Source organism: Myxine glutinosa, chromosome 13 (genome assembly GCF_964187855.1).
Source record: "Myxine glutinosa chromosome 13, kmMyxGlut1.1, whole genome shotgun sequence".
In the NCBI taxonomy this organism is placed as follows: Eukaryota; Metazoa; Chordata; class Myxini; order Myxiniformes; family Myxinidae; genus Myxine; species Myxine glutinosa.
Window position 1 is genome coordinate 12,897,277 of NC_136273.1, and position 21,224 is coordinate 12,918,500.

Sequence of the window (21,224 nt, forward strand, 5' to 3'; positions counted from 1 at the left end):
CAATTTTGATAGATGAAGATGTACCAGAAAAGAGCACCATGGGCCAAATTTCAGCTCTCTAGGACATATGGAACCTAGAAAACAAACGGCTCAAATATTTGAAATGGGCCAAACAAACAAAGTTCAGATGAAGTTAAATAAAAGTGTGTAAAAATTTAATAGAAATTGGGAAGAAGGTAAATGGCAGGAGGAAGGGGTGAAGAGGTACATCACAAACAGGACAGCAACAACCGCAATGTAAGGTGTAATTTTTAATATTTCTTTAATCGGGAAGGCGCGACAGTTAGGTGAGGGTTTCACTAACACAGATTATATGAAATCCATGTTATAAAAGGAGCTATGTCTGTCTGTCTCTCTGTTTTTTTTTTTGTTTGTCATGCTATAACTTGAGAACATGGGCAGTGGGCACACGTAGCGAAACTGCAAAGGCCAACTTGCGATGCTGACACCCTACAGGGCAGGAGGGCAGGATCTCCCAGAAATCCTTTCATGATCTTGCCCCTTAGATTAGCCATCACATCAAAGATTGGTATTGTCGTCAGCGAAGCGACGGGTATTATATGCTAGGACACATAGCACCCACAACTCAGAGAACCGATACCTCAAGATAAGAGTAAAGAACACAAACAAAACCCATGACATAACTCAACTAAATGCCAGTCTACCTTCTATTTCTACCTATGTTCATGTATCCATCCTTCCCCAGTACTCGGTACCCATCCAATTCCAACTTAAATCTATGTATTGACTCTGCTGCTTCCACCTTTGCAGGAAGACGATTCCACGTATAAATAACTATGTGTGTGAAATACCACTGCCTTGGTACATTCTTAACTCTCTTCTTATTTACCCTCAAGCTACGTTAAGAGATCATATTGGTATCCAACTTGGGGAAAGGCTTTTCTGCATCCATTGGGTTATTATTTTAAGTAAGACCAAGGCTGTTTTACATGGTTTATTTTTAACATCAAGATGTGCAAGATGCAAGAGGAAGGTGAACGTGGACATGAACTGATTATGGGGCAGCAGGGCAATAGTTGCCGCAATAAGCAAATAAATTAATTAAAAGGAGAAGAGTAGACAGAGGAAGGGAGGAAACACTGCAATCTGTGAATAGGAGCGTTGGATTAGGAAGCATTAATGGGGATAATAAAGGTTGTGGGTAGGATGGGGAATGATATGAGATTGTGATGCACCACATGATTGAAGCACTGGAGGGAAGAGCAGGATAGAAGTGTAACAGAAAGGTGGTTCCACAAACCAAATAAAAGAGGAACAGAAAATTTGAGGTGTTCAGTCAACCTCGATTTTCAAAGGTGAACCAGAAGTGCATAACTGGAAGTATATGATTCCTGGAGTTTCTGGGGAGAATTGAAGGGCTAAGAGATTACAAGGTGATTACGGGAGGAGATACAGTTAAAAAAATACATAAGGCCACCGAACTGTCCGCGCTATCAGATCAACAGGCAATGAGGTTCAACCTCGTCAGGTAACATGACAATAATGTTGAGAGCTGCCTAACATGTTACTTTCTTTGGTTCTGCAATGCCTGTAGTAAGGGAAACATATGAAAATCTGTTAACTAAATTGTTACCAAAAAATTTCTTCACCAATATGTTTGTAAAGGTGTGTAATAACATGTGTTAAAATGTTGAAGGTCAACTCCCGTGGGAAACCCAGAAAAAAAGCTGTTGAATTCGGGTACCGAAAAATTATTTTCGAGAATTTTTATTTTTTTTAATCGGCCCTTAAGTAACTTATGAGGGGTCAAATAAGGGTTTTTCATGATTCTGAGTTGATTGTTAACATTTATATTTCACCACAGACACTCCTTTGTGGAAAAATAATTTCTAAATATATCTCATTTTCTACTTTGCAGGACATGGAGTCGAGCAATATGGATGAAGACGTTACTCCACCTGTGCTCAATTGCTTCATCTGTGCACGCTCGGATACACCAGCTGAAAGGCTCATACAGGCAACTCCAAAGGGATACTCAACTTTATTGAAACAAGCAGAAACTGTCGAAAATGTTACTGTTGTGGAACGTATGAAGGAGGCTCAAAAGGAAGGAAAACTGAGGTACCACCAGAAGTGTAAAAATGATCTGTACAACAACTTTGCTGCAACCACCAAGAAGTCAGCTCAAGCATCAAAGGCAGAGAAAGAGTCATCAAAGTTGAAGAGAAGACGCACTACTTGTGAGTTCAGTTCATCAACTGGCTGCAGTTCTAGAAGGTCACAGTCAGTTGACCTCCTGTATAAGGATGTATGCATTCTTTGCAACCAACCAGCCCAGCTCTACAAATATAATCCAGCACAAGCTAGAAAGAAATACAGAGTGCCAGATAATTTGACTGCAGATACACTGAAGGCAAGCTTGCTGAAGACAGCACGGAGTCGCGGGGATGACTGGGGCACTGAAGTCACTGGACGCCTGGAAGGGATCAACGACTTGGTAGCAGAAGAAACACTGTACCATTTGCGATGCAAAATTATGTTTGCGAGAGGTGACAGTTTGTCCAAGACTGATGAGGAAGGAAAAAGGAAGAGAGGACAGAGGAGTATTGATGAGGAGCGAGAGGCAGTTTTTATTGAATTCTGCGAATGGTTAGACTCAGAATTAGAGCATGGGGTAATGAACATGGACCAAGTCCATGAAAAGCTGCAGGAGTTTGATCAGTCACCAGAGAAGAGCCTTTCTTATTCAAAGCATTGGCTAAAGATAAAACTTCTAGAGAAATACGAAGACACCTTGTATTTCACAACACAGGAAAGAAGGGCAGATGTACTCTGTCTCAAAGATGGCACCGACAATATTCTGCGAGGGCATCATGCTAATCTTGACCATGGAGATGAGAAGACTCAGATCATAAAGACGGCACTCAAGTTCATATCCAATGATATTGCCTTGATTGATTTAGGTCCAAAGTCATACCCCACCACACACAGTATGACTGACATCGATAGTCAGCTGACACTTGTTCCTGCAAGCCTTCAGATGTTCTTGAGACCGATTGTCAAGACAGACGAAATAGTTGCCTTTTGGGGGCAGAATTTTATTAAGGCCTGTCGACCTCGGTCTGGAGTATTGCCACACCAAATGGGGCTTGCCATACAACTTGATCATAGATTTGGGTCAAAATGGATGCTCAACAAGTTCCACCGGCTGGGATACACTGAGTCTTACACGGAGACACAAAACTACAAATACTGCTTCCTTAATAGTAGGAGTGGAGATGATATTCCAGATACTTCTGGCACTCTTGACACCATTGTGGAGGAAACCGATGAACAGATCAATGATGAGGTTGCGGTTGATGCTGCGCTTGAGGATCAATCAGTGATGACAGCCAAAGTGCCAGCCAGTGAAAGTGAATTGTCAAGTAATGATCAGGTGGTCTTTATGGAGGTTGGGGAAACAAACAATGCAGTCACTCAGTTTGTTGGAGACAATATAGATTTAAACATTGTCTCTATTCACGGAAACACTCCCTTTCACTCAATGGGTTGGATCGAAGTCACCTCTCCGGCACCACCTTTGCCAGATCCACAGACAACAGCAGCTTCCCCCCGGGTGAAGTTGAAGGCACTCGACAAAGCTAAGATCCTGAGAGGAACTGAAGTAAAGATTATTCCATTTACGAACAGGAAACAGATAGGAACGAACGCGATCATGTTTCTCCCCCTCGCTGAGCTTTCCTCCTCCCTGGCTCATGATCAGCCACTCCTCACTCCAGGTGACACACTCTGGGCAGCGGGGTGGGTGATCAAAGCCAACGATCCTGAGTTCCCACACTCCAACTGGAATGGCTGGATGAAGAGAATCCATGCTAATGATGCAAAGCAGAGCACACAGATCGAGTTCCTCCCAGTTATTGAAGTTATTGAAGATCACGCCTTCACGGGGTGTGATACGGTTTCTGCAATCGCTGGTCATGGGAAAACAACTCTATTTGCCAGGTAATAATGATAATACTACTATTACGTCGGCAAATAATACTAATACTAATAATAATTATAATCATTGTCATCATCGTATAAATGTTAAAAATAATAATAATTTTATTTCTGTTTTACATTATACTTTACTTGACATAGACCTGGTGCTTTTTTTTTAGGTTTTGCGAAGGGGTCGCGGCTGAGTACATCGACATCTTCCTTGACACAGAAGCCACCAAGGAAACAGTGATTCAGGCTGGTACTGCGATTTTCAAGTACATTTACCATGGACGAGATACTACATTGGGTGAAATTCGGTACAACATGTTCTCAAGGAAGGCAGCGGCAGGAGTGATCAAACCAGAGACTCTACCTCCAACAGAGGGTGCAGCTGCACAACATTCACTCCGTGCCTACCTGCAGACCCGGGACTGGATCCTTCTACAGAGCATGTCTCTGAACCCCAGTGACTATGGATGGACAATAGGTGTGCATGGGTATGAGCCGGTTCCAACACTGGACCCCACGGCTCCTGAGGAGCTATTGCAGTTCACGAGCTGTAATTGTCATGGAGATTGCAGCAACCGGCGATGCAGCTGCAAGAAGAATGGGGTCACGTGCATCTCGGCCTGTGGAGTCTGTAATGGCATTACATGCAGAAACTGCAGTCATGATGTTGTTGAGTCTGAAGAAGACATAGACAATGACTGTTGAAACTTCTGACATTGTGAATGAGAAATAACTCTTGAGTATTATATATGTATGTCAAATAAAAGCTACTTTGTGTGTAAATGTAAAAGTGAAAATATAAATGTTAACAATCAACTCAGAATCATGAAAAACCCTTATTTGACCCCTCATAAGTTACTTAAGGGCCGATTTAAAAAAATAAAAATTCTCGAAAATAATTTTTCGGTACCCGAATTCAACAGCTTTTTTTCTGGGTTTCCCACGGGAGTTGAACTTCAACATTTTAACACATGTTATTACACACCTTTACAAACATATTGGTGAATAATTTTTTTGGTAACAATTTAGTTAACAGATTTGTGAAATATCTCATAAAATGCCCTTACTACTGATAGAGGGTGGCTTTGGAGTCGGTATTCCCATAGGCTTGCCACCAGAAGCTGGAGGCCCAAACCCAGATGGAATATGCTGGGTGGCTTCCTCATCATCTGGCACATAATCTCTGGTCCCCTTCATTGGCAGTTTGATCATAGGATTCTGGGAGACCCTTCCCAAGGCCACTGTGCCATCTGGAACACTCCTTATTTGTCTGCACAGTTATCTAAAACCCTCTATCGCCTTTCACTTTTTTCTCCTAAATCCTACTCTAATCAATTCATTCTCTCTCCTTTGCCAACATCCGAGGTCTTCATTCCAACCACAACTTACACAGTATTTGCTGCAATCCTATCGGAGATATCTTGTTTTTTTTACTGAACTCATCTCCACCACCCACCTCCAGTGCCCTGGCTATATCCTCTACCAGAGTTTCCGCTCCAAAGCCGGCGTATGCGCCTACATCTGCTTCAGTATCTCTGATACTCACCTACCCCATTTTGAGTTTTCAAACCCTGATTTTCAACCTCTCCAGCACAAGGTATCCCTCCTCAATCTCAACAAATTCATCTGCATCCTCTACTGCTCTCCCAACTCCCTTTGACCAACTCACTACCTGTATTGAACAAATCCACCAATCCTCTCCATCTTCTGAAATCATCATTATTAGAGATTTCAACATCCACAACTCCTCCTGCTTTCCCACTCTACTGTACCTGTACCGAACAGGCTGGGACTGAAGCCGAAGCATTTGCTATGACTCATTGACTTTGCGAACCTAATGTATCTCTCCTCCAAGAGTTCTAGCACCCTGGATCTTTTTTCTCACTTCCAACCTCATTTTTACACTAATATCGTTGTTGTGGAACCAGCTGAATTGTCTGACCACTGCCTCATTACCAAATGCCATCCCTTCTAGCAGTATCAATATTCTTAGTCCATCTCCTACATCTTTTAGAATTATAACTCTGCCGAACATTTTTTTGCATGCTATCCCTAGAGAGTCTCCTGTTTCTCCACCGATTCTTCCACTGGAGCAGGCCAAATCACTAAAGTCATATTTCAAGGTATGTCTCTTTACATACCCTGCTGATCCAAATGTGGAAAAGCCTCATCCCCAAAGTGGTTCTCCCATTGATTGTTATCTCCATTTGCAGGTTTTTTTTTTTTAATGGGAGGAAGTTCTCTCAGAACTCAAAATCCCCACCTCCTTTTTCGGTAAAGGACCGTTATTCATGAACCAGATTGTGAAACTTCATCTCACAGCTTTGTTCCAAGAGCTCTTTTCAGAATCCTCCCTGAACCTCTGACAGCCTCCACCTGTAGCTCGTTTGTCGTGATATTCCCCGGAATGCTTTTTCAGTGATCAATAAGGGTTATTTTGAGCATCCGTGTTGCTCCGACTATCACTGGTACAATTTCAGCTTTCTTCAATTTCCAAGACCTCTTGACCTCATTTTTCAGATCCTGGTATTTGAGCATTTTTCTTGGTTTCTGCAACATTTAGTCCAAAGTCATTGGGACCTGAAACCTCAATCAACAATGCCGTCTTCTCCTTTTTGTGTTGGAGCACTATATCCGGACGCAATGCTCCACCTGCAATGTCTACACTTGATGGGATAATCTTGTCATGCGTGAGCACTATGTGTTCATTTCCAAGGATCAAATTTGGTTTGTGTTTCCATGATTGTTCTGGAACTGGAATGTTGAAATGTTACAGATGTGCCAGTGGATTATTCTAGAGACGCTGTCATGTCTTTCTGTGTACAACTGTTCTGACATGAGTTTTTTTTACATCCCAAAAGGAGGTGACTGGTACTGTCTCTTTCTACTTCACAAAACTTGCATTTGTCCGATTGGCTCAATCGCGCCATTTTATTAAAGCCATTAGTGGAGAAATGTCCCTGGTCTTGTGCATTAATGACTCAATTAACTTGACCTCTTCCTAGCCATTCCAATGAGCTTTCCTTGCCGATCCATGGTCTGTCAAGCTCTTTTTTGAATCTTCCTGCTCTGTTGTCATTCTCCCATTTGTCAGTGTATCTGCTGATATTTATTTTTGTAGTTTTCCTTTTTCTTCTTTGCGATCATTGGGGCTGTATTTGTTTCTGTTTCGTTTTCCTGTGTAGTATCCTGCATTTGCACCTGATTTTGGAAGTTTGTTGCTAAATGGATTAAGGATACTTTTCTGATTTGTTGTTTTCTTGCTCGTGCACAAATCTCATTCGATAGTCTGTTGAGCTTTTCACATACTCCGCTAGTCCTACACACGCTGCTCTGTGCACTTGGATCAGCTCCATCATACCGCCCCCCTCCTCCTCATATAAGCAAGAAAACATCACAATGCATTGGTTTTTGTAGAATATCTTGTGAATAGTTAGAAGTTTCCTTGTTTTGGTGTCTAAGTTGTTGATCTCCGATCGTGGTCAGTTTATAATTTGCACAGTTATGCTGGAATAAGGGTACTGCAAGTTGGTTTATAACTTTGATTTTGTTCATTGGAGAGAGGGATGACTTCAGAATTAGTCTTATTCTGCATAGGTTCTCTTTGCTGATTATTTTATGTATTTTTTGTGTTGTACCTGGGGACCTTCTTCTATTCCGAGATATTTGTAGAATGCTTCGTTTTCTAGTTCCTGTATTGTTGTACTTTGATCGATTGAGATATTGTGTGTTCTTTTTGTTTTACCATATAGAAATGTGGATTTGTCACATGTGTCAAAACCAAATGCCATTTGAGTGTCCTCCAAGTAGTGCTTTACTAGTTTGAGTTGATCGGCCAATTTGTTATCATTCGGTGCGAAGACTTTTAGATCATCCATGTACAGCAGATGTGTCACCGTTCTAGGTCATTTGGTCATTTTTCTGTGGCACGTTAGATTGTATCAGTGTACTTGTTCATTAATGAGGTTACTCAGTGGGTCCATAGCCAGACAAAACAGGAGGGTGGAAAGGCTGTCACCTTGTAAGATACCTCCCATCATTGTGCTTAATCTGTTTCTGTGAGAAACTGCCTCTTCAAGGAATGGAAAGTTTCACCTTCAGATCACAGTCAGTGCGCATGTGGTTGCCCACAACAACTGTAAGCATATCATCTCCGCAGCCAAAGCAGCCTTTATCCAACATTCCTCTGACAATCCCTCCTCTCTCCCACCAGCAGCACTCGCTCCTTCTAATCTTTGGCCAAACACATCTCCACCATCTTCTCAGTCATCTTTTCCTTCACTCAACAATGCTCTACTAAATCCGAAACTAATACATTCACCTCTCAATTTGCAGCGAAATCTACTCTGGATCACTGCAAAAATAATTTCTTCTGCTTTTGCTAAATCCAACTCCCTTAGGCCTGTTATCAATTCTTCCCCTCACAAAGTTTGCCAATCTTCCTTGTCACAAACAAAGCCAATGGCCCAGATGGCATTTCTGCTGTTGTCTTCCAATGCTGCGCTCCCGAACTTGCTTCTGTTTTATTCAAGCTTTTCAACCTCTTCTACTCTCCAGGTATTCACCCAATCTCCAGGAAGCAAACCATGTCTGCCCTGCCCCAAAGAAGGGTGACATATCTAATTCCTCCAATTACCATAAAATCGGCTCAGTCATGGAATGTCCCATCAAAAACCAATTTTAACCCACCTCAAATCCTACTCTCTTCTCAATGACAGCCAATATGGCTTCATCAAAGCTATGCCCATTGGTTAATTGCTGGTATGTGGCAACAACGAATGGTCTTCAGCTCTCGAGCACTTCAGAGAAAATTTAATTGGTATATGTGGGAAAATTACATGCCCAGACCAGGAATCGAATGCAGGTCCTCTGGTGAACAGCACCAGTGCTCTGCCATCTGAACTATCTGGGTGACCCTGACCAAGCATGAAATTTTCCCACACATATAATTGCCACTCTCTTCCTGTCAATGCTTCCGGGGCACTCGCTGCCAATCATAGGAGCACCAACGGCCTGCTCACACGAGGGTCTTCCTCCAATGGGAGGACAAATCCATGTCCTCTATTAAAAACACCACTGGGGGCATAGTGAAGCAATTAATTAATGAACATGATCAAATAATTAAATTGGTATATGTGGGAAAATTATGGTCGCCGGAATTTTGATCCATAGCTAAAGAATATGACTGGACATAAAACACTGCCTTCTGGTTCTGGCAGTCCAACCTCCACTGCAGCATAGAAGAGAGGAGTCCATTGGTATCAATGTGTCGGGTGTGCGAGCGCAGATCAGAAAGAAAGGTGTGAAGGAAATCTTATATGCCAAAGGCGAAGCCTAACCCGAACAGCTCGGCATATTCACTGGCAGCATAAGCTTGGAAACCAGGATTCGAGATCGTGTAATATGCCTGAGGTATGCCCAGGAAGACGGCACTGATATCTTGTTTGAGAGCTAATGGCTTCCAACTATACAAGACGTTTGAAATGATGTAATCCACCCCAGAATGCTCGGCGCGCATATACAGAACCCCTCCACAGCAATATTGATCAGGGCATGTAAACGTGCATGATGTGTGCAAAATAAGGATTGTAACCTAGAATGACGCACAAAGCTTCTAAAATAGAACGAAAACACTTAGAAAAGTACCTGAGAGAAAGGGGTGTGTTTCTCCATGATGAAAGGGTTGGAGAACTTTCTCAACTCACCCAAAGGACTGAGATCGTGCAGCTACACGTATTGCAAAAACTCCCGACAATGTGAGCCGGTGCAAGGCCCGAAATATCGTAGACAATTGTGTTCAACATAAACTCCCCATCATCCCTGCCAGTGAGTGGAATTTGAACCTTGCGGGAGTGCCTCCTGTGAACATGGCAGGCTTGGCGGTTTCTTTAATGGACGTCTGCAATTGGAAAGACGATGCCGTGCGTCATTACCAACAAAGTAATGGCTATCAACTCTTCGACAACGGACATCTTTGAAACGTGAAAATACACAAATATTGCGCCAGCTATTAGTTGTGTGGGAGTGAGATGTACCAGGCAGACTTCCCTGAGGGAGACACCGTATCTGGTGTGGGCGCATCGTAACACCGATGCATGGGAAGGTCATGTTTGTAGCTTGTGAATGCACAGGATAAGTTGAAAAAGCAACCTTTAAAATGATGATAATTACTATTAATCATATTGTGGGATGCGGGCCTACAGTTGAGAGCATTTGATTCTACGTCAATAGTGTGAATAGAAGTGCAAATGTGAAGTGGCCAGAAGAGGACAGACATGGGCATGGGCCAAGAATAGTACAGGCCAAAAGAGGAGAGCAAGGAGAAGCAAGAGAAGCTGAGCAAGTCTAGACTCTAGAGGACAGTGGGCACAAGGGGGATGGGGAGGGGGGGGGGGGTGGAAGGGTGGATACATAGGGCTACGACAGCACAAAATGGGTTTAATAGAAGCAAACATTGATTTGAGCTATTATGCCTAATTGTCTGTAGCAGTCTGAGGTGAGGCCATGGACGAAGGGAGAGAGGGTGAGCATTCTGAGGTACCATCAGAACTTTGAGGAAGGAGACTGGTTGGAGAGTTGAGCTTCGAGAATAGCAAGATGATCTTTCTGGTTTGCTAAAGGATGGACCTAAAGTTGCCGTTAGTTAAGTCAGCCTTCCATGTTGAGAGCGCAAGCTTCCTAACCAGAACTCCCTTGCAATAGGATTCACCATCCTCGAGGATGGATAGGATAGCCAGAGGAGATGGAATAATGCATTGCATGAGACAAAGTAGACTTTTGTGGAAGTATTTTCTCAGACAGAATCAATATCAGATGCTGTGGAGATGGCAGCCCCATCCTTTTGCGAGGGCAGATGTCAGTAAGCCTGGGAAATCATCCAGATTCTGTAGCATTGAGGTCGTTCTCGAACAAATGCCAAAGGGATATGAGCTTTGACAATAAAATGGTATTTGGGAGCAGGAGGATGAGCATAGGGGATGGGAATGGGAAGTGGGGGTAGGGCACCTGGTGGGGATCAGTGGGGTTGAGGATGTGGGCAGTGTGTGGCAGTGTCAAAGAACCCAAAGGCCCATCTCTCAATCAATCCAATCCAGCAAGCGAATGTCTTCCCAACTTGGGTTTATTCCTAAAGTAAAACCACAAAGCCCAGCATGGTCCAGCACGGCATGGCATACAACGCAACTTGGGACTGCAGGCTGTATCTTCTATCTCTCACCATTCTCGCTCCGCTTTCTCGTTTATATATTCTCGGAAAGAGAACATTAACGAAACTCCTTCTACAAACTCTCGTACCTGCCAGACGTTTATATCCCTGGAAATGCGCGAATATCCCTCGCAACTTTGCGATCTTTCAAAACAGGTTGAAGACCAACTTCAACCTTTAGACCTATTACCCTTTTACACAAACCACCTTTTAGAATAACCATCTCTCACTCAGGTATAATAAACAACAGGTTCTGCATCAAATTTTATGTGCACAAGTATCAATCCCAGATGGTACACAGCCTAGTAACAGACATGTAAAGAACTTGTGATGGGCAGGATGCGTGCTTGGGTTTGCAGCACGTGGGTTTCTGAACGAACCAGGATGGAAACAGAATGGTGGGGAAGAAGAAGCTGTTTAGGAGTGATCCCATTCATTTCTTAACTCTCAATCAATTTCATTCAGTCCATTGCAGGATTGAGATATCCATCATTGAGGGGTAGTTGGCACACTCACCAGGCTTGAAAGGTACGGCTTGGCAAGAAAGTTAGGGCAGAAATTAGAATTGGTTCAGGGTGCCAATGATGCCAAAATTATTTTCCATCAAAAGCGTACTCTTGGTTGAAAGACATCAAGGGATTTTTATCATCCACTGGTGAAAGGTGGAAAAAAGTCCCCAGGTCATCATCCATACAGGTGTTGGTACATCCATCAATGGCCTGCCTGGAAGCAGCAGTCCGATCGTTTCTGGTCGGACTGAGAATCAAACCCGGAGTAGACAGTTCAAAGGTAAATATACTCTACCAAAACACATTCTTGCCGGACCATCAAAGGTGAGTGCACAGAAAGCTCTCACCAAATTTCCAAATCATTGAAATAATTGTTATGAATGATAACGGTTCTAGTACTGATCACTTGGGAGCCCCACTACTTACATCTCCCCAGAAGGATAACCTCCCTTAAACAGCTACTCATTGTTCCCTATCACTAACCCAGTTTCCAATACAGGTGGCCACTCTACCAGCTACTCCACAATCCCTCACCTTAGCCAACAGCCTTCTATGTCGGAACCTCATCAAAAGCCTTTGGAATGTCTACATGCATTACACTGGACTTCAGTCCTTCTATCTTGAACCTTTATTATATAACGATGTTACATTTGCTGCTCTCTAATCCTCCGGTACCTGTCCTGACTCCAATGAGATGTTAATGATATCCGCTAACATCTCACGTATCTGCTCTACCACCTCCGTCAAAACTCTAGGATGCATATTATCTGGCCCTGGAGCTTTATTGTCCCTTAGATTTCCTCCCCGATTCTTCACTTCAACCACTACCACATGGATCTCTTCTAAAAGCCCGCACTCACATCCGAGAGTCGGACTCCAGTCACACTCTTATTTTGTACTTGGTGAATGCTTGACTGACTAACACTGTCTGTCTCCCTGCTCATCCAACCTGGTCTCTTTCTGCCCCTACCTTAACACTTCACTGGAATGTACCTACTCTGCATCTTACACAATTGCTCCTGGAAGGTTGCCCATTTCTTGGATGCAGACTACCAACACGTTAGCTTATCCCAATCTAAAGCACCAGGCTCTATCCTCATACCCTTTAAGTAGGCCTTCCTGGAATTTAACCGACTATGCTGAATTCCACATCTCAACAATACACTAAGTTGTGGTCACTTGCCCCTAAATGTTCTCCTACCTCCACTTCCTTCACCATATTGGAATCATTGATTTTCAAAGATCGAGCACAATGCTGCCCTTCATGGGTTTGGCGTCAGGAATCCCTGCGTTGGTATATTCCTGCGCATCGTAAGAGGAGACTGAGGGTTGGCGTCAGGAAAGACATCCGGCCATAAAAAAAAAACATTGCCAAAAACAGGGAACCATGATTGTCATGGGGCCCGCAAGGCTAACCCCGCTCTAGCGAGGAAAAATGGCCTTAAAACGATCATTCATTTCAATCATACCTGCACATCGTGGAGACTGCTAGTTCTGTCCGCTACTGGCAGATGTGGTGACTTACCAGGATCTCCATGGCGTCCCTCCCTCTGAATGCAAATTTACAGGTGGACGTGGTGACCTACCATCCCCTAACTGACTGGCGGGCGTTTGTAGTTGGAAAATGACAACCATAACAATATATTCTTCCCACATCAATACCACTCACATGCACCACAACCAATATCCCTCTACCACATGACCCAACAAAATGTCATCCAACATTCCATCAATATCCCTGATCACTACTCCTCTAAAATAATATAAAATCCTATTTTTTCAATCTCTGCCACACAATGCAGCATTCATATATCCAATAGCCTCATCCCCGACAAAAATGATCTACCTGGCTTCTGTTGCTCCGAGCTCCATCCAACAACCACCACTGCGCGCACCTGCCACACCCACACGACCATCCACATCATCCGCACAACATCCACAATGCTCACATACACCTGCAGCACCTCCATTGACCCCAACACCTGCAGCACTCCAAATACTGAATGCAATAAAAGCAACCCACCACCATCACCCGCACGACCCACCGCATCCCCACCTGCACACTCCTCAACCCCAATGTCACCTTCACCTCCCAACTGTACCCAACACACTCAGACTGACATCCACACCCATCAGAGCACCGGTCCATAACAAGTCACCTTCCGTGTCAGCACCCGCCGCACTCACACTGTCACTCAAACTGTAACATTCAATCAAACTACTCAGTGTAACGTTTAATCAAACTACTCACTGTAACGTTCAATCAAATTACTCACTGTAGCGTTCAATCAAACTACTCATTGTAACATTCAATCAAACTACTCACTGTAGCGTTCAATCAAACTACTCATTGTAACGTTCAATCAAACTACCCACTGCAGCGTTCAATCAAACTACTCACTGTAACATTCAATCAAACTACTCACTGTAACGTTCAAATTACTCACTGTAACATTCAATCAAACTACTCACTGTAACGTTAAAACTACTCACTGTAACATTTAATCAAACTACTCACTGTAACATTCAATCAAACTACTCACTGTAACGTTCAAACTACTCACTGTAACGTTCAAACTACTCACTGTAACGTTCAAACTACTCACTGTAATGTTCAATCAAATGACTCTTTGTAACGTTCAATCAAACTACTCACGGTAACGTTCAATCAAACTACTCACTGTAACATTTAACCAAACTACTCACTGTAACATTTAATCAAACTACTCACTGTAACATTTAATCAAACGACTCATTGTAACGTTTAATCAAACTACTCACTGTAACGTTCAAGCAAACTACTCACTGTAACATTTAATCAAACTACTCATTGTAACGTTCAATCAAACTACTCACTGTAACATTTCATCAAACGACTCATTGTAACGTTCAATCAAACTACTCACTGTAACATTTAACCAAACTACTCACTGTAACATTTAATCAAACTACTCACTGTGACATTTAATCAAACTACTCACTGTAACGTTCAAACAAACTACTCACTGTGACATTTAATCAAACTACTCACTGTAACGTTCAAACTACTCACTGTAACGTTTAATCAAATTACTCACTGTAACGTTCAATCAAACTACTCACTGTAACGTTCAAACAAACTACTCACTGTAACGTTCAATCAAACTACTCACTGTAACATTTAACCAAACTACTCACTGTAACATTCAATCAAACTACTCAATGTAACGTTCAATCAAACTACTCACTGTAACATTCAAACAAACTACTCACTGTGACATTTAATCAAACTACTCACTGTAACGTTCAAACTACTCACTGTAACGTTTAATCAAACTCCTCACTGTAACGTTTAATCAAACTACTCACTGTAACGTTCAATCAAACTACTCACTGTAACGTTCAATCAAACTACTCACTGCAACATTTAATCAAACTACTCACTGTAACGTTCAAACTACTCACTGTAACGTTTAATCAAACCACTCACTGTAACGTTCAATCAAACTACTTGCTGTAACGTTCAATCAAACCACTCACTGTAACGTTCAATCAAACTACTCACTGCAACATTTAATCAAACTACTCACTGTAGCGTTCAAGCTACTCACTGTAACGTTTAATCAAACCACTCACTGTAACGTTCAATCAAACTACTCCATGTAACATTCAATCAAACCACTCAATGTAACATTCAATCACACCACTCACTGTAACGTTCAATCAAACTGCTCACTGTAACGTTCAATCACACCAGTCACTGTAACGTACTATCACACCACTCACTGTAACGTTCAATAAAACTACTTGCTGTAACGTTCAATCAAACCACTTGCTGTAACGTTCAATCAAACTACTCACCGTAACGTTCAAGCAAACTACTAATTGTAACGTTCAATGAAACTGCTCACTGCAACGTTCAAACAAACTATCATGCACTTCAAACGACTCACTGTATTGTTCAATCAAACTACTCACTCTAATGTTCAAGTAAACTACTCACTGTAACGTTCAAGCAAACTACGCACTGTAACGTTCAAGCAAACTACTCACTGCAACGTTCAAGCAAACCAGCATGCACTTCAAACTACTCACTGTAACGTTCAAGCAAACTACTCACTGCAACGTTCAAGCAAACTAGCATGCACTTCAAACTACTCACTGCAACGTTCAAGCAAACTAGCATGCACTTCAAACTACTCACTGTAACGTTCAAGCAAACAAGCATGCACTTCAAACTACTCACTGCAACGTTCAAGCAAACAAGCATGCACTTCAAACTACTCACTGCAACGTTCAAGCAAACTAGCATGCACTTCAAACTACTCACTGTAACGTTCAAGCAAACTAGCATGCACTTCAAACTCCTCACTTTAACATTCAAGTAAACTACTCACCGTAACGTTCAAGCAAACTACTAATTGTAACGTTCAATGAAACTGCTCACTGCAACGTTCAAACAAACTATCATGCACTTCAAACGACTCACTGTATTGTTCAATCAAACTACTCACTCTAATGTTCAAGTAAACTACTCACTGTAACGTTCAAGCAAACTACGCACTGTAACGTTCAAGCAAACTACTCACTGCAACGTTCAAGCAAACTAGCATGCACTTCAAACTACTCACTGCAACGTTCAAGCAAACTACTCACTGCAACGTTCAAGCAAACAAGCATGCACTTCAAACTACTCACTGTAACGTTCAAGCAAACTAGCATGCACTTCAAACTCCTCACTTTAACATTCAAGTAAACTACTCACTGTAACGTTCAAGCAAACTAGCATGCACTTCAAACTCCTCACTTTAACATTCAAGTAAACTACTCACTGTAACGTTCAAGCAAACTAGCATGCACTTCAAACTACTCACTGCAACGTTCAAGCAAACTATCATGCACTTCAAACTACTCACTGCAACGTTCAAGCAAACTATCATGCACTTCAAACTACTCACTGTAACGTTCAAACAAACTATCATGCACTTCAAACTACTCACTGTAACATTCAAACAAATTATCATGCACTTCAAACTACTCACTGCAACGTTCAAACAAACTATCATGCACTTCAAACTACTCACTGCAACGTTCAAGCAAACTATCATGCACTTCAAACTACTCACTGTAACGTTCAAACAAACTATCATGCACTTCAAACTACTCACTGTAACATTCAAACAAATTATCATGCACTTCAAACTACTCACTGCAACGTTCAAACAAACTATCATGCACTTCAAACTACTCACTGCAACGTTCAAGCAAACCAGCATGCACTTCAAACTACTCACTGTAACGTTCAAGCAAACTATCATGCACTTCAAACTACTCACTGCAACGTTCAAGCAAACCAGCATGCACTTCAAACTACTCACTGTAACGTTCAAGCAAACTATCATGCACTTCAAACTACTCACTGCAACGTTCAAGCAAACTATCATGCACTTCAAACTACTCACTGTAACGTTCAAGCAAACTAGCATGCACTTCAAACTACTCACTGTAACGTTCAAGCAAACTATCATGCACTTCAAACTACTCACTGCAACGTTCAAGCAAACTATCATGCACTTCAAACTACTCACTGCAACGTTCAAGCAAACCAGCATGCACTTCAAACTACTCACTGTAACGTTCAAGCAAACTATCATGCACTTCAAACTACTCACTGTAACGTTCAAACAAACTATCATGCACTTCAAACTACTCACTGTAACGTTCAAGCAAACCAGCATGCACTTCAAACTACTCACTGTAACGTTCAAGCAAACCAGCATGCACTTCAAACTACTCACTGCAACGTTCAAGCAAACCAGCATGCACTTCAAACTACTCACTGTAACGTTCAAGCAAACTATCATGCACTTCAAACTACTCACTGTAACGTTCAAGCAAACTAGCATGCACTTCAAACTACTCACTGTAACGTTCAAGCAAACTATCATGCACTTCAAACTACTCACTGTAACGTTCAAGCAAACTATCATGCACTTCAAACTACTCACTGTAACGTTCAAACAAACTATCATGCACTTCAAACTACTCACTGCAACGTTCAAGCAAACCAGCATGCACTTCAAACTACTCACTGTAACGTTCAAGCAAACTATCATGCACTTCAAACTACTCACTGTAACGTTCAAACAAACTATCATGCACTTCAAACTACTCACTGCAACGTTCAAGCAAACCAGCATGCACTTCAAACTACTCACTGTAACGTTCAAGCAAACTAGCATGCACTTCAAACTACTCACTGTAACGTTCAAGCAAACTATCATGCACTTCAAACTACTCACTGTAACATTCAAGCAAACGAGCATGCACTTCAAACTACTCACTGTAACGTTCAATCAAACTACTCACTGTAACGTTCAATCAAACTACTCACTGCAACGTTCAAGCAAACTAGTTTGCACTTCAAACTACTCACTGTAACGTTCAAGCAAACTAGCATGCACTTCAAACTACTCACTGTAACGTTCAAGCAAACTAGCATGCACTTCAAACTACTCACTGTAACGTTCAAGCAAACTATCATGCACTTCAAACTACTCACTGCAACGTTCAAGCAAACCAGCATGCACTTCAAACTACTCACTGTAACGTTCAATCAAACTACTCACTGCAACGTTCAAGCAAACTAGTTTGCACTTCAAACTACTCACTGCAACGTTCAAGCAAACTACTCACTGTAACGTTCAATCAAACTACTCACTGCAACGTTCAAGCAAACTAGTTTGCACTTCAAACTACTCACTGTAACGTTCAAGCAAACGAGCATGCACTTCAAACTACTCACTGCAACGTTCAAGCAAACCAGCATGCACTTCAAACTACTCACTGTAACGTTCAAGCAAACTAGCATGCACTTCAAACTACTCACTGTAACGTTCAATCAAACTACTCACTGCAACGTTCAAGCAAACTAGCATGCACTTCAAACTACTCACTGCAACGTTCAAGCAAACTAGCATGCACTTCAAACTACTCACTGCAACGTTCAAGCAAACTAGCATGCACTTCAAACTACTCACTGCAACGTTCAAGCAAACAAGCATGCACTTCAAACTACTCACTGCAACGTTCAAGCAAACCAGCATGCACTTCAAACTACTCACTGTAACGTTCAATCAAACTACTCACTGCAACGTTCAAGCAAACCAGCATGCACTTCAAACTACTCACTGTAACGTTCAATCAAACTACTCACTGCAACGTTCAAGCAAACCAGCATGCACTTCAAAGTACTCACTGTAACGTTCAATCAAACTACTCACTGCAACGTTCAAGCAAACTAGTTTGCACTTCAAACTACTCACTGCAACGTTCAAGCAAACTAGTTTGCACTTCAAACTACTCACTGTAACGTTCAAGCAAACTAGTTTGCACTTCAAACTACTCACTGCAACGTTCAAGCAAACTAGCATGCATTTCAAACTACTCACTGTAACGTTCAAGCAAACTAGTTTGCACTTCAAACTACTCACTGCAACGTTCAAGCAAACTAGCATGCATTTCAAACTACTCACTGTAACGTTCAATCAAACTACTCACTGCAACGTTCAAGCAAACTAGTTTGCACTTCAAACTACTCACTGCAACGTTCAAGCAAACTACTCACTGTAACGTTCAATCAAACTACTCACTGCAACGTTCAAGCAAACAAGTTTGCACTTCAAACTACTCACTGCAACGTTCAAGCAAACTAGCATGCACTTCAAACTACTCACTGCAACGTTCAAGCAAACTAGCATGCATTTCAAGCTACTCACCTAACGTTCAAGCAAACTAGCATGCACTTCAAACTACTCACTGCAACGTTCAAGCAAACTAGCATGCATTTCAAGCTACTCACCTAACGTTCAAGCAAACTAGCATGCACTTCAAACTACTCACTGCAACGTTCAAGCAAACTAGCATGCATTTCAAGCTACTCACCTAACGTTCAAGCAAACTAGCATGCACTTCAAACTACTCACTGCAACGTTCAAGCAAACTAGCATGCACTTCAAACTACTCACTGCAACGTTCAAGCAAACTAGCATGCACTTCAAACTACTCACTGTAACGTTCAAGCAAACTAGCATGCACTTCAAACTACTCACTGCAACGTTCAAGCAAACTAGCATGCACTTCAAACTACTCACTGCAACGTTCAAGCAAACAAGTTTGCACTTCAAACTACTCACTGTAACGTTCAAGCAAACCAGCATGCACTTCAAACTACTCACTGCAACGTTCAAGCAAACAAGTTTGCACTTCAAACTACTCACTGCAACGTTCAAGCAAACTATCATGCACTTCAAACTACTCACTGCAACGTTCAAGCAAACTAGCATGCACTTCAAACTACTCACTGCAACGTTCAAGCAAACTAGCATGCATTTCAAGCTACTCACCTAACGTTCAAGCAAACTAGCATGCACTTCAAACTACTCACTGCAACGTTCAAGCAAACTAGCATGCATTTCAAACTACTCACTGTAACGTTCAATCAAACTACTCACTGCAACGTTCAAGCAAACAAGTTTGCACTTCAAACTACTCACTGCAACGTTCAAGCAAACTAGCATGCACTTCAAACTACTCACTGCAACGTTCAAGCAAACTATCATGCACTTCAAACTACTCACTGCAACGTTCAAGCAAACTAGCATGCACTTCAAACTACTCACTGCAACGTTCAAGCAAACTAGCATGCATTTCAAGCTACTCACCTAACGTTCAAGCAAACTAGCATGCACTTCAAACTACTCACTGCAACGTTCAAGCAAACTAGCATGCACTTCAAACTACTCACTGCAACGTTCAAGCAAACTAGCATGCACTTCAAACTACTCACTGTAACGTTCAAGCAAACTAGCATGCATTTCAAACTACTCACTGTAACGTTCAATCAAACTACTCACTGCAACGTTCAAGCAAACTAGTTTGCACTTCAAACTACTCACTGCAACGTTCAAGCAAACTAGCATGCACTTCAAACTACTCACTGTAACGTTCAAACAAACTATCATGCACTTCAAGCTACTCACCTAACGTTCAAGCAAACTACTCACTGTAACGTTCAATCAAACTACTCACTGCAACGTTCAAGCAAACTAGTTTGCACTTCAAACTACTCACTGCAACGTTCAAGCAAACTAGCATGCACTTCAAACTACTCACTGCAACGTTCAAACAAACTATCATGCACTTCAAACTACTCACTGCAACGTTCAAGCAAACTAGCATGCACTTCAAACTACTCACTGCAACGTTCAAGCAAACAAGTTTGCACTTCAAACTACTCACTGCAACGTTCAAGCAAACTAGCATGCACTTCAAACTACTCACTGTAACGTTCAAGCAAACTAGCATGCATTTCAAACTACTCACTGTAACGTTCAATCAAACTACTCACTGCAACGTTCAAGCAAACTAGTTTGCACTTCAAACTACTCACTGCAACGTTCAAGCAAACTAGCATGCACTTCAAACTACTCACTGTAACGTTCAAGCAAACTAGCATGCACTTCAAACTACTCACTGTAACGTTCAAGCAAACTAGCATGCATTTCAAACTACTCACTGTA

The 21,224-nt window shown here is 42.0% G+C and overlaps 1 protein-coding gene across 4 annotated transcripts in view; it reads right to left on the minus strand.

Moving 5' to 3' along the window:
* LOC137438611 (prolyl 4-hydroxylase subunit alpha-1) overlaps positions 1–21,224 on the minus strand; it is a 113,604-nt gene that overhangs the window by 80,888 nt on the left and 11,492 nt on the right. The window contains exons 1-2 of one of the 4 annotated variants that reach the window (XM_078767103.1): positions 9,598–9,850; positions 4,360–4,580 (exon numbers count right to left, since the gene is read on the minus strand). The exons of 1 other annotated variant lie outside the window; for it this stretch is intronic. The gene's annotated coding sequence lies outside the window, so the exon portion shown is untranslated. Of the gene's footprint in view, positions 1–4,359; positions 4,581–9,597; positions 9,851–13,510; positions 13,525–21,224 lie in introns of those variants that run through there. 2 more of the 4 variants (XM_078767102.1, XM_068133815.2) reach the window with 2 other exon arrangements.